Source organism: Ahaetulla prasina, chromosome 6 (assembly GCF_028640845.1).
Source record: "Ahaetulla prasina isolate Xishuangbanna chromosome 6, ASM2864084v1, whole genome shotgun sequence".
NCBI classification, from domain to species: Eukaryota; Metazoa; Chordata; class Lepidosauria; order Squamata; family Colubridae; genus Ahaetulla; species Ahaetulla prasina.
The window spans coordinates 78,450,441-78,464,942 of NC_080544.1; positions in this window are offsets into that span (position 1 = coordinate 78,450,441).

Below are 14,502 nucleotides of genomic sequence, written 5' to 3' on the forward strand. Positions count from 1 at the left end.
AATAGAATTATTATTAGCATTACCTATGTATCAGTTTTATGAAGTAATTGTTGAGGGCAATCATTGGGAAGGATTTCTAGAGAGACAGGGATGAAGAGAAAGGACTATGAAGATGGTCTCAGGACATCCTCTGACTGGACTCTGCTCTATTACCTACTAAAGGTCCACTTCCACCAACCAACTGCCCTGTAGGAAGGATACCAGGATCTTTTTTTATAATTTTTTATTTGCTTTTTTTAATTTATGGTTTTTGATAACTGCTTGCAAATTGCCTTGTAATATATTTATCTTGGAAGTCAGATTATAAATAATTGTCATGAGAAATAGTTTTATCCTACCAAAATCGTGATTGATTTTGGGCTTTGTGCAGGCTTCATGCTTGTGGATTGATTCATATATTAACTTTGTGCTGAATCAGCCTTATCGTTAATGAATATTTTCCCCTTGCAAATGATCTCATGTTTTCTATCTTATCAAACTTGAGGATTTATTTTGTGTTTATTTTCCTGGACTTTTTTCTAACTTTCAGATTATAGTTGACCAGATGTGTTTTCTATTTTACATCTCAGCATTGCAATTAATCTTCCCTAGTTGTCCATAAATTCCAATCTCTTAGTAAACTGCAAAATGCTGGAGAGATCCTTATACAGTGAAAGACAGGACATTCAGATACCCTATGACCATCATGATTAAAACAACACTCTTTGCCCATGTGAATTTCACCAAAATTCTCTCCTCTGAAATAAAATTTGAAAAAAAATTATTTTAAAATGAATTGGAACAGAAAGGGAAACATCAGAATCTTCAACATGGTTTTAATATAGTACTAAATGAAATGTTTCATTTTGTATTTGGATTGCAATGGGTTGCCCACTATTCACAGAATCTAGCACACATCTCATACAATTATTTTTTCCTTTTTTTATCAGAATTCCCGATTGCAAATTCATTAGGTTATTGAGCAAATAATTTACACTATCCTTATTTTTGTATGATACCTTTTTTATATTAAAGGACTTCCATGGCTATCTGCTTGTTCTCTCAGGGATGGTTGCACAGCATAGTGTCCTTAAAATCTTCATTCCAATTTTAACTACGGATTTTACATTGCTCTTTTACAAATATCAATTTGACCTTACTGGCCCAGAAAATCTTAAATCACATTCAATAATTATTTTCATTTGACAATTATGTTCATCTGACAATCTAGATTTATAATTATTACAAGAATAAAAGCACTTTCAAAATAGAAGGTACCATATTGTGGCAATAAAATTTTGAGGCAGTGAAAATCAACACAGCAGCACTGAATTAGTTTAAATTTCCATATACCATATCAGCATTGATAGAAACATAACCAAGTGCCAGAGATAATTTCAGATCTGCCCATGCAATTCTTTTTGTCAATTGTATATTGCCTATGCAGTTGAAAGTCCTGCATTACATTTTGTACAAATAGCTAAGAACTATTGAAAGGAGTTTCTATTTGAGGTAGTCCTAAGTAGTGTCTGTTCACTACTTAGCTTTGATTGACCATGTAAATTTAACAGTGTATATATATATATATATATTTGTTTTCTGAGGTTTTCACGGGTGTTTGTATGTAGGTCTTTGGTTGTTCGGGTTTTCTCCCGTGTAAAATTGGAAGTGTCTTGGCAACGTTTCGACGAAGTCTCATTCGTCATCTTCAGGCTTCAGCTTCGTGCTTCTGGGAGCAATGTGTGATCGCAGCTGTTCACACATTGCTCCCAGAAGCACAAGCTGAAGCCTGAAGATGACGAATGAGACTTCGTCAAACGCTGCCAAGACATTTCCAATTACACGGAGAAACCGAACAACCAAAGACCTACATACTAACACCCGTGAAAACCTCAGAAAACATATATATATATATATATATATATATATATATATATATATATATATATATATATATATATATATATATATAATGTTTATTTTATTAAAGTATGTTTGAAACTTGTCTATTGCACTTTATTTTAATAGTTCATGTCTTAAGTATATAAAATGTAAATGAAATTTCTTTGTGCAGAGATGTTCAAAATCAACAGTTTTATCACTGAAATCAAAGTCAAATTACATAAGTATATTCACTAAACTGTTAAATGATAACATGTTTTGCCAAAACATAACTTTATGCAATTTAAAGGGAATAGGCAAAATAAGATAAATTGGGATTTTATTCATTGTAAACATCAAGTTTACTTTAAAACAGGTATGATTTTGTACAAGTAATAACCGACAAGTGCAAAGTAAACATTTATTTTCTTAAAATACATATCTTCAAGAATATAGTTTTAAAACGTATATTCCTACTAATACGAAGGAAAAGATAAGAGAAATATTTGAGATTTGCAGTGCTCATATGCCATTATAATACAAACACAATTTTACCACATTTACAAACTTCAATTTAATAAACACTATTTAAATTTGAGCTCAGAAGATTACATCTCATTATTGAAGATGCTCAGCAATATTTAAGATGATTTGTGATTTAAAGTGTTCCTGTTGCAGTAAATAGTACTTATTTAATTAGACAAGGATCTCATTAGATACAACAACATATTGAGTTCAGGGGAGTAGTGTAGTTGCTGCCCTCTGAGCACACAGTCCCATGCCCATAATTACCTTGTCAATTACTTTCAAGTACAGAATTCTGTTCTAATATTACTGAAGCAGCATGAGATGTCACCATGTGAGGCCAATTGCCATTTGCTTCAACAACAGCATCAAATATCACTATTTAACCTTTACTCTTTTCGCAAACCGTTTGCTCAGTGGTTTATTAAATTTGGTTCAATTGGTTAATTAACATTCACATACTGAAATACTTGGCTTTTTAATTGTAATATTTTCAGTGATCTAAAACATCTTCCAGTCACTGCAAATACTTGCATGTAACAAATCATTCTAGATGGATGGATAATGGGATCTGAAAATAGCATGAAGCTTCAACTATACTTGGATAACTTATCATAATAAACAAGAATTTTGTTGTTTTATCGTTTCCATCCTCTACATCATAGTTTCCCAAAGGGTCAATATAGACCATCTCAAGGGTTGATGGGACTATCCCATTGGTGGTGGTGTTATTCGTGAAACTTCATGAAGGGGTCAATGAAGTGAATAGTTTGGAGACTATGTATTTTATCTAACCATCTGTAATTGCTCTTTGGAATTATCGAAGGCTAAATATTCTAACTGAATTCTGGGTTGTTTGTGTTCATTTTAAAAGTTGTGAGGGAAAGATACCAAAGACCCTAAAGCTTTAAAATATTAAGAGGAAATTGTACAGATGGAAAATATAAAATTGTTAGGTTACAGGAGAAAGCTATTCATAATAACTTAAAGGACTTATTCAGGGGAAGAACTGGATGGGGAAATTGTAGCCAGGAATACTTTCTTTTGCCAAAATTGAATCTACAACAGCAACAAATCTCTCTAAGGTCTTTAGCTTCCTGGTACCTTAAATATTGAAATAAGTGATGGAAACTTTAGGAAATAGTTTTCAAAGGTCCCTGTATTTATTCCATGTCAATGAATTTTGTATTTGAGATGTTCTTAAAAACGTTAGGTCATTTGTTCCAACAGAGCTTGTTATAAATCTGGCTAATGAGAATTCATTAATTTTGGACAGAATGAGAGAAAATCTGATGCATTTTGCTATTTGCGTTAATGAGGCACTATTTTGGTATTTCTTTAAGCAGATTTCTTGTAAAAATATGCTTCAAGATATGTGATCAACCCATTTCTTCTTTTTTTTTCGTCTCCCATATCCTCTCCCAGGCCAACATTTTTCCCTATATCATCAGTACATCCCATGACGTTCAATGAAGTCAAGCTTAAAAACAAAAAACGGACAGACTTTGTCTGAAAGTTTTCCAGTTTATAATTTTCACAGTATTTTGATAGAGAAATGATTGACATTAAACAACACTGCAGCAAAAAGCAAACGTTTTATTCCTGTGGAATTTTTAATTATAAATACTATATTAATAATATAAGAATAAGAGAACGTTAGGAGAAGCATTAGTGGGTGTTTGTGTTAAAGATTCATTATATGTATGACATACTATAGTTAAATTTAAACTATCTCACAACTGAATTTGTTGACTTTGCCTGTTTTATTTATGATGGATTTGTTTCTTTAGTTGCAGCCTAAAGAAACTAGTTTATAATAACATATTACAAAGTAATTTTGACTAATTTCCGGGAATATAATGAATCATACTTAATAAACACTTTGTAGCACTCAAATTTGAAAGTATCACTATCCATTATTGAATGGCCCACCAGGATTCACAATATTTTGAGAGGCACATATTGTTTTATGTGAATTTACAATCTGGCCTAGTTGTAATTTCACCATGGTCACACAATCCTACAGATTAAGCAGAGCACAGCTTTCTCAAAAATTTGTTATTGGCAGAACAGTTTTATCTTACACATTTCTCCATACAGAAGATAAATTATAACTTCTGGCTAATTACATAACTCTAAAGGAGTTATTCATCTGTAGTTGAAGATTTCACTTGAGTTTAGCTTTCCTTCATTTCATGCTGTTGTTTGTTGTAGAAAGAGATTTTTAAGGCGTTACTATATCTGACCACACTTCTACAGAGAGCAGGTTTAGTCTTGGTTGGTTTTGATCAACTGGTTTCTGACAGGTTCCTTTGCCTTTCCCATCATTACCAGTCATTCTATGAATGATCATTTGAGGAATCTAGACTTTTCATGATTTTTGGCCCTAGCTGTATCTTAGAAGTTCCTCTTCCAGATTTCAGAGCAGTTGTAGAAAGATTTTTGATTGTAATTTATTTATTTTTTCTTTATCGTTTTAGTGCCTTTAGTATTTATATTGAAAATTAGGCTGCTGAGAAAAATTGCAGGCAAAGGTACTGCCTTCCTTCCCTTCCAGCATCAGCATAGCAGAGTTGCCTATAAAAGCTGCAACTGCGAAACAGGCAAGGAGGCAGGAAGAAAATAGGTATGTGTGTTCTGAAAGCTGTCCAGTAGCAACAGCAGCAACAACAGTAAAAAGCCAAATAAAACGTGTTTTTCCTTCAGAGACTAAATGATCTGGAGAAAAAAAAGTGGCAAAGCAAAGTCCCATGTGGGAAGGTTCAACTGCCCATTACTAAAGAAGAAGAAATGCCAGAGGGAGAGGAATTAAAGACAGACCAGTGTGTCTGTAAGAGGAAAACATTGCTCTATAGTACTAATGGTATAGGAGTAATAGAATAGTAATGATAGCAATAGTATATGAGTAATAGTGTAAAAGTAATAATAGAATATAGTAATTTTAGTAGAAATAGAGTATAGGATAAGATAATAGTAATAGAACCCATACATATACACTTGCATGTTTTACTTTTGGAGCCTGGCTATTTTTTTCAAAATAAAATATCTCCCCAACTCTTATAGGGAGGTACAAAAATTCAATTGTTCCAGTACTTTTGTGGTTGTTTTTTTAAATCTGGGTCAATCAGAGTGGGTACAGTTTTAAAAAGAACCTGTGACATGTACCCATTTTTAAAAATTAAATCAAATAGGAATATATGATAGCATCATAAAAGGTATTCTGCATAATGCCCTAGTGTGAAATGTTGTTTTTCTCTCAACTCGAGAGCTTTTCATCCTAGCAACTCCAATCTTGCAGTACAGAAACAGTTACCAGGTAAGTGATGCATTCTCCTAGTTCTCTTTGTGGTAGTTTGGTATTTTCATAAATCATAGTTATGAGACAAGACGTATGCGACAAAAAGGTAAACATGGGATTACACTGTTCCAATTTCAGTGTAAATAATTAATGAAGAAAGGCTCTAAACCCATGATGCATGCCACAGGTGGCATGCATAGCTGTATCAGTGGGCACGCAAGCTCAGCTCCGGCGCACATGCGCACACCGGCCAGCTGATTTTTGGGCTTTCTGGGCTCACTAGAAGTAGGGAAACAGGCTGTTTCCTGCCTTTGGAGGGCCTGGGGAGGTGGGGAAGGCCCATTTTTCTCTCACACCTGGCTCCAGAGCCTCTCTACGAAATGAAAAAAATCATTTCCTGTCCAACCGGAAGTTGGCAAACGGGCAGTTTCTCGCCTCCAGAAGGCCTCCAGGGGGAGTGGGAAAGGCCGTTTTTGCCCTCCCCAGACTCAGAGAGGTTCTTGAGCCAGGTGAGAGAGAAAAACTGGCCTACCGGGCCATCATGTGCCAGGAACAGGGGGGGTTGCATGTGCATTCGTAGGGGCGGGGCGCATAGAATTATGGGTGTGGGCATGAGCAAGTGCAACCACCCCCTCCACCTCCTGGGACACGATGGCAAAAATGGCTCTGAAATGGCTCTGTGAAGCCAACCTGAGTTAGAACAAAAACAGAAAGTTCTAACACTGACTGGATCACTGTATATTAGCAACACAGTAGACATTTTTTACAGACAATGAAGATTTAATCATCTCTATGCAGATGTGGATATAATTGTGTAGGAAGACCGGATTTTGAATTAAGGGGAACTTTTTAACTCCTGAATTATTGGAAATGCAACTAGTCTAAACTGTTTTGATTGAGACTTGCTGGTGAATTAATATTAGTGGCACATATAATTCAAATTGGCCATTTAGGAAGTTTTAAGAATGTTCCATTGAACATATACAAAACTAAAGTCAAACCATGGATATGTTTTTAGCAAACCTATATTGTTAAGAAAATCAACAGTCAATCAATAAAATAGACCATAAACATCTATCTATCTTTCCTCCAACATAATCATTAGAAGATGGAAAGAATCTGTTTCTGGGTTATATGATGAAAAACCACAAAGTTTTAATTATATTTTAACAGGTAAGTATGGTTAGTTTAGTTGTGATTTGTAGAAGCATACCCAAATCATAAACAACAGTTTGACTTGTCCAAATATAACAAAGTAACCTGAACAGCAACTATTTTCAGCCAAGAGCCGCACCATCTAAGGAGGATGAGATTAAGTTGGTTTAAGATGGTCCTGTGAGATTTTCTATGGCTTATAGCTTAGTATACAAATAGCCTTGGATAAGAAAAGAAAGCAAATCATTTGATGTACATCAATTGTTCAGTTTACCTCATCCTTGAAACTAATTATTCACTCAAGTAAATCATTTTTGAACTAAAAAATTAGATTACTTACTGTGCACTTTATAATCTGCTACACTTTAGATTTCAAGTAAAATTCCCCTGATTGGAGAACACTAGAATCTGATGCTAAATCCATTAAATGTTCAACAATTTTATTAATAATCATTTAAGTATTATAGTATATGAAATCAATTCTTCGTAAATTTTGAATCTTTGGCTCTGTTTTTATCTATATGATAGTCATGGCAACTAATGCATACATTTCAGCTCTAGTTTTGCATAGCAGTGTACAATATATATAGTAAATCTTACAAAAGGCTCAGGCCATATATACTTCAAGAAAAAAAATCAGAATACTGAAGATACTGATCCCCATGTCACCAGAAGACTTCTCTCAGTAAGCTTTATAGTTATGTTAAATAGGAAGGGAAAGAGACCTCTGTTTTCATTGCAGTTGTGAAGGATGTGTGTTTGTGTTTTATAATTACAATGTATACTGAAGATGGCATTTAATTTTGTTGTAGGAGGTGCAATGACAATAAAGTAAACTAAACAGTCCCTCCCAGCCTTTCTGGCGGGAAGTGTTTAGATACAGAACACTTTAAAAGTATAGATCAAGCTAGATTCACATTTTCAAAATGCTTTTCTCTGCTTAGGTGAGGAAGAGGCAACCACGTGGTATGGATCATTTACTTTCACTATAAGAAGTCCCTGCCACTTTCAAGTATTGGGGGGATGGGTAAAGGATAGAATTTTCAATTATCTCCAAAACCAGATAATGAAATGGATTTCTTAAGAAGCCAGCTATCTCAAGAAAATGTTGATGAAAAAAAGAGCATATTTATTTGACCTCTACAATCAAGCCACATCAGTGTACTTCTTTCTTATTGGTTGCTCACTTTTGTATTCCGTCTACATTTCTTCTTCACACCTTCATTCTTAATCCTCTTTTATATTCCCATACTTAAATAATCCATTTCCAATGCATTTAACCTGTTGTTCTCATGACATTCCAAATTCTCACTTCCAAATAATAACATGGACACAGGAAGGTCTCTTCAAGGCTTTTGGCAAACATTCATTTTGCATAACAGAATAGATTAAACTCACTGCCTTTTCATCGCCATTTGCACATATTAAAATTATTTTCTCATCTCTAGTAAATATTGTACAAGTTTTTATCAACTTCATCTTTATAAATTGCAACTGGTCTTTGGTGCATTAACATTCAGGTCCACACATTTCATTACACCGCACAACCTAATATTTATTGCTTGTCATTCAGGTTCTCAGTCAACAACACAGTATCATCTGCACATTGCACATTCTTGCTCTTAGCAACACACCTCTAATCTAACCAGCAGCACTGCTTATAAATTTGTCCATGAATACGTTAAATAATCAAGGGAATAATATATATTCTTGTCTTACTCTCCACATGCTAAACCATTTACTAGCCATTTATTTTTTAACAGGCTTTACTTCAATTATATCACATTGAGCAAACATTGCAGTTCCAATTGAAAATTATTAGCTTTATCATATTTCACATTTTGACACACAGAATTACTGTTAGCGGCCATTCAACCTGACTAGATCTGAAAACAATCTGAAACAAAGTTGATTCCATCTGGCTTGGTTTAAAGTAAGTGTAATGATAATCTAGTTGTTACCCTCCTATATCTGTAATGCCTGACCCACTGAGTAATAATGATCTTTTTTGTTTTCTTTGCCTTTGAGTTAGACCTGACTCCTGGCAACTGTGTAAACAACTTTGCAGGCAAACTTCTTCCTCAAGGAAAAAAACAGTCCAGATGCCTTTGGAAGAAAAAGGCATCTTTGAGACAACTATGATCTGGATGACTGAGAATCTCCACAGACATTTTTAGGCAACAGTTTCTGAATTGATTTGCCATTGTCTTCTTTCTAAGGCTGAGAAAAAACGATTAGCCCAAATCACTTATGCAAAGATTAGCTTCTCTACTTTTACGCTAATGCTTAACCGCTAGACCAAACTACTTTTTAACAAGATAACTTCTAATATATCATTTTCTTTTAGCAGTACTTTAGCCCCCTGTACTTATATTTTATAGCATTTTAAATCATAAATCACTTTGTCTCGGAAATGAGGTATAAATTAAATTATTACAAGTATAATTTGATTTGAGGTTGTGACAATTTAAGATAAAATTCAGTTAAAGAAATAATACCTCTCAGACTAACAAGAAGGTCAGCATTTGTATGCATAGGTGTGGCATATATTTTATCCAGATACTAAATTTGAAATAGGCTGAAGATGGAAGAAGAGACTTGCTTGATTCCATCAGCAAATGAATATTAGTGTTAGAAATGTCAGTCTTTAGTGCAGGGGTGTCAAATTCAAGGCCCACGGGCCAAATTCAGCCCGCGAGGTGCTTAGATCTAGCCCATGGGGCCACCCTGCAAACAGTGAAGGACCAGCCTGCGAAAACAGCTCGGGAGGGGCACATGCAACCCTCCCTATGTCCGTTTTTGCTGGCAGAGGGTTGCAGGAGGCCATCATGGCTGAAAACGGAGTTCGGAAGCCCATTTTCACTGGCAGAGCACTTGGGCCACCACAGGCACCCCAAAACAAGTGACGTTGACATAGCCACATACACCCTGGCCAAGGTCAAACACAACCCTGATGTGGTCCTCAATGAAATCGAGTTTGACACCCCTGCTTTAGTGCATTGAATACGCAATTTAACCGCTGGATTAGAATTTTCATAAAAATAAAATCGTAGCAATAATAACTGTATGATTTTACACACATACTGGGTTAATCTTCAACTGCCAATGCTATACAGCAGCTCATTAGAATCTGCATACATATTATTTGTTTTCTGAGCAGTCAAATATAACGTCTACATGCACTTTTCTGAAGAAATTAGATTGACATGAATACCCTCAAGATGTATAATATATATTAAGAAACATGATGTCCTAGTTATAAAATGTTTTCAGTAAGATTTACTTTACAGGTTTTTTTAATAGTTTCATCGATATGTAATACTTTTGCAGGCTATATTTAACAGATTAAGAATACATATATATCTGCCTGGGGAGAAATGCATTGCATTTCAAGTTATGCTTTTCCAAGTTTTTCTGTGTTTCTTGCTCATGTATTGTTTATATAGGCATAAACAATATATTGAAAAAATTATCATACCTGTATGAGCCCTATTTTCTTTTTTCATTCAAAGGTAGGCTCTTCTATTGCCAGGAATACAATCAGAACAATTAAAAATGCTTTGATGAAATGATTCTTTTCTGGTATAAAGACCACATCACATTTTAAAAGTCTCACCGGCATCTTGTTAATTTTTTCTGTTTTTGTTCAATTGTGTCTGATTCTTGGAGACTGCCTGGACAAGTTGCTGCCCTTTCTTGACAAGGTTTTTCAGCAGTGGCTTGCCAGTGCCTCTTTTCTAGATGGCTTTGTGCCTAAGGCAGAACTATAATTCCAGTCTTGCCATTTCTAGTCTGATGCGTTAACCATTGCATCAATCTGGCTTTCACAGTTTTAATTTACTTTAGCTGAAATTAATATGCATCTAAATATCAAAGATGGAGAAGCTCTATACAGTCAGTAAAAACAAGATCAGGAGCTGACTGTGGCTCAGATCATGAGCTTCTTCTTGCAAAATTTAGGCTTAAACTAAAGAAAGTAGGGAAAAGCACCAGGCCACTCAGGTATGAACTAAATCATATCCCTGATGAATATACAGTAGAGGTGACAAATAGATTTAAAGAATTAGATCTGATAGACAGAGTGCCTGATGAACTATGGATGGAGGTTCGTAACACTGTACAAGAGGTAACAACTAAAACCATTCCAAAGAAAAAGAAATGCAAGAAAGCAAAATGGCTGTCTGAGGAAGCTCTGCAAATAGCTGAGGAAAGAAGGGAAGCGAAAGGCAAGGGAGAAAGAGAACGATACACCCAGTTGAATGCAGAATTCCAGAGAATAGCTAGAAGAGATAAGAATGCATTCTTAAATGAACAGTGCAAAGAAATAGAAGAAAACAATAGAATAGGGAGGACCAGAGATCTATTCAAGAAAATTGGAAATATGAAGGGAACATTTCATGCAAAGATGGGCATGATAAAGGACCAAAATGGCAGGGACCTAACAGAGGCAGAAGAGATTAAGAAGAGGTGGCAAAATGACACAGAAGAACTATACAAGAATGAGCTTAACATCCCTGATAACCACGATGGGGTGGTCACTAACCTTGAGCCAGACATCCTAGAATGTGAAGTCAAATGGGCCTTAGGAAATCTGAGCAACAACAAAGCTAGTGGAGGAGACAGTATTCCAGCTGAGCTATTCAAAATCTTAAAAGACGACGCAGTAAAAGTGCTACACCCAATTTGCCAGCAAATTTGGAAAACTCAAAAATGGCCACAGGATTGGAAAAGGTCAGTTTACATTCCAATTCCAAAGAAAGGCAATGTCAAAGAATGTTCAAACTATCACACCATTGCACTCATTTCACATGCTAGTAAGGTTATGCTTAAAATCCTACAAGCTAGGCTCCAGCAATATGTGGCTCGAGAACTACCAGAAGTACAGGTAGGATTTCGTAGAGGCAGAGGAACTAGAGATCAAATTGCCAACATACGCTGGATCATGGAGAAAGCTAGGGAGTTCCAGAAAAAACATCTACTTCTGCTTCATTGACTATGCTAAAGCCTTTGATTGTGTGGATCACAACAAATTGTGGCAAGTTCTTAAAGAGATGGGAGTACCAGACCATCTTATTTGTCTCCTGAGAAACCTGTATGCGGGTCAAGAAGCCACAGTGAGAACTGGACATGGAACCACTGATTGGTTCAAAATTGGGAAAGGAGTCCAGCAAGGCTGTATACTATCACCCTGCCTATTTAACTTATATGCAGAACACATCATGAGAAAGGCGGGGCTAGATGAATCAAAAATTGGAATTAAGATTGCCGGAAGAAATATCAACAACCTCAGATATGCAGATGATACCACTCTAATGGCAGAAAGCGAAGAGAAACTAAAGAGTCTCTTGATGCGGGTGAAGGAGGAGAGTGCAAAAGTTGGCTTGAAACTCAACATTAAGAAAACTAAAACTAAAATCATGGCATCCATCCCTTTCAATTCCTGGCAGATAGATGGAGGTAGTGACAGATTTTATTTTCCTGGGCTCCAAGATCACCGCAGATGGGGACTGCAGCCAAGAAATTAAAAAACGCTTTCTCCTGGGGAGGAAAGCTATGGCAAATCTAGACAGCGTACTAAAAAGCAGAGACATCACCCTGCCAACAAAAGTGCGTATAGTCAAAGCTATAGTTTTCCCAGTTGCAATGTATGGCTGTGAAGGTTGGACCATAAGAAAGGCTGAGCGCCAAAGAATTGAGGCCTTTGAACTCTGGTGCTGGAGAAGACTCCTGCGAGTCCTTTGGACTGCAAGGCGAACAACAAGTCAGTCCTAGAGATCAACCCTGACTGCTCTTTAGAAGGCCAGATCCTGAAGATGAAACTGAAATACTTTCGCCACCTAATGAGAAAGAAGGACTCACTGGAGAAGAGCCTAATGCTGGGAAAGATTGAGGGCAAAAGAAGAAGGGGATGACAGAGAACGAGGTGGCTGGATGGAGTCACTGAAGTAGTAGGCATGAGTTTAAATGGATTCCAGAGGATGGTAGAGGACACGAAGGCCTGGAGGAATGTTGTCCATGGGGTCACGATGGGTCGGACATGACTTCACAACTAACAACAACAACAAATATCAGTACGTTTGCAGGATATTATGAAACTATGTACCACACATTTGAATACATCCCTGATGGCATTTGGATGCTTGTGTCCATTACCCAGTATATAAAGAAGTAATTTCATCCAAATAAAGTTTTTAACATGATTCTTAGTAATGTTTAAGTGAATTATGATAATTATGTACCTGGGGATGAAAAGATGCTAAAGATTTAGCAGATCTGTTCTGTCTTTTCTAGTCATCTCTATCACTTTTGTAATGGTTTGACAAGATCACAGTGGACAAAAGTAGCCATTAATTTCTTCAGCTGGTGGTTGCAAAATTTCTACCCACATGTTAGATGTATGTTCTAACATGTTCTAATTCTTGTATGTTCCTAAGATTAGAGGTATCAATGCATGAGCCTTTTGCACTCTTTTTGTTTCTGTGTGAATATGATTATGGGAGTTCTCATTATCTTGGGAAGCGTGATACATCAGTGCAAATGATTGGAACTCAGGTGCCTCTTCTTCTCCAACACATACCATAAAGGAGACCTCATGCACTCATCTGAATTAAGTTAGGAATGACAGCTGATGAGCCTGGGATTTTTGCTGCTGGGCACAAGGAGAAGAAAATCATTGCAGAATCATTTCTTATTCAGAACTGTCTGTTATCCATAAAATATAAAAGGGCATAGAATTTAAAAAATTTTAAAAAGGAATTTTAATGTGTAGTATGAGGATTTTCTCTTGAGCCCAGTGAAAAAGAAGACTGTAACAGTGGATCAGTCCCCTGGCAGTACTCTAAAAGACTCTAAAAATCTACCAGACAGAGGAAAACAGCTTCATATTGCTGATATGTAAAATGAGGGCCCAGATTGTTGGGGACAATATTTATTTTTATTTTATTTATTTATTTATTTTGTCACACAGTATATATAAGCGTAAGCATGAAATAACTATACAATATATAAGCATATATATAAGTATGAGTATGTAATAACTATATTAATTGGATATAATGAAAGAAAACAATAGGACAGGAACGGTAGGCACTCTTGTGCTCTTATGCACGCCCCTTACAGATCTCTTAGGAATGGGGTGAGGTCAATGGTAGACAGTTTTTGGTTGAAGGTTTGGGGATTTTGGGAAGAGACCACAGAGTCAGGTAGTGTATTCCAAGTATTAACAACTCTGTTACTGAAGTCATATTTTCTGCAATCAAGATTGGAGTGGTTAACATTAAGCTTAAATCTATTGTGTGCTCGTGTATTGTTGCAATTGAAGCTGAAGTAGTCTTTGACAGGAAGGACATTTTAATAGATGATTCTATGAGTTAAACTCAGGTCATGTCGAAGGCACTGTAGTTCTAAATTTTCTAAACCCAGGATTTCAAGTCTGGTGGCATAAGGTATTTTGTTGTATTCAGAGGAGTGGAGAACTCTTCTTGTAAAATATTTCTGGACACATTCAATTGTATTGATGTCAGAGATGTGATATCAGTTCCAGACAGTTAAGCTGTATTCAAGAATTGGTCTAACAAATGTTTTACATGCTCTGGTTAGTAGTGTAGTGTTTTTGGAGAAGAAACTACGCAAGATTAGGTTTAAAATTCTTAAAAGCTTTTTTT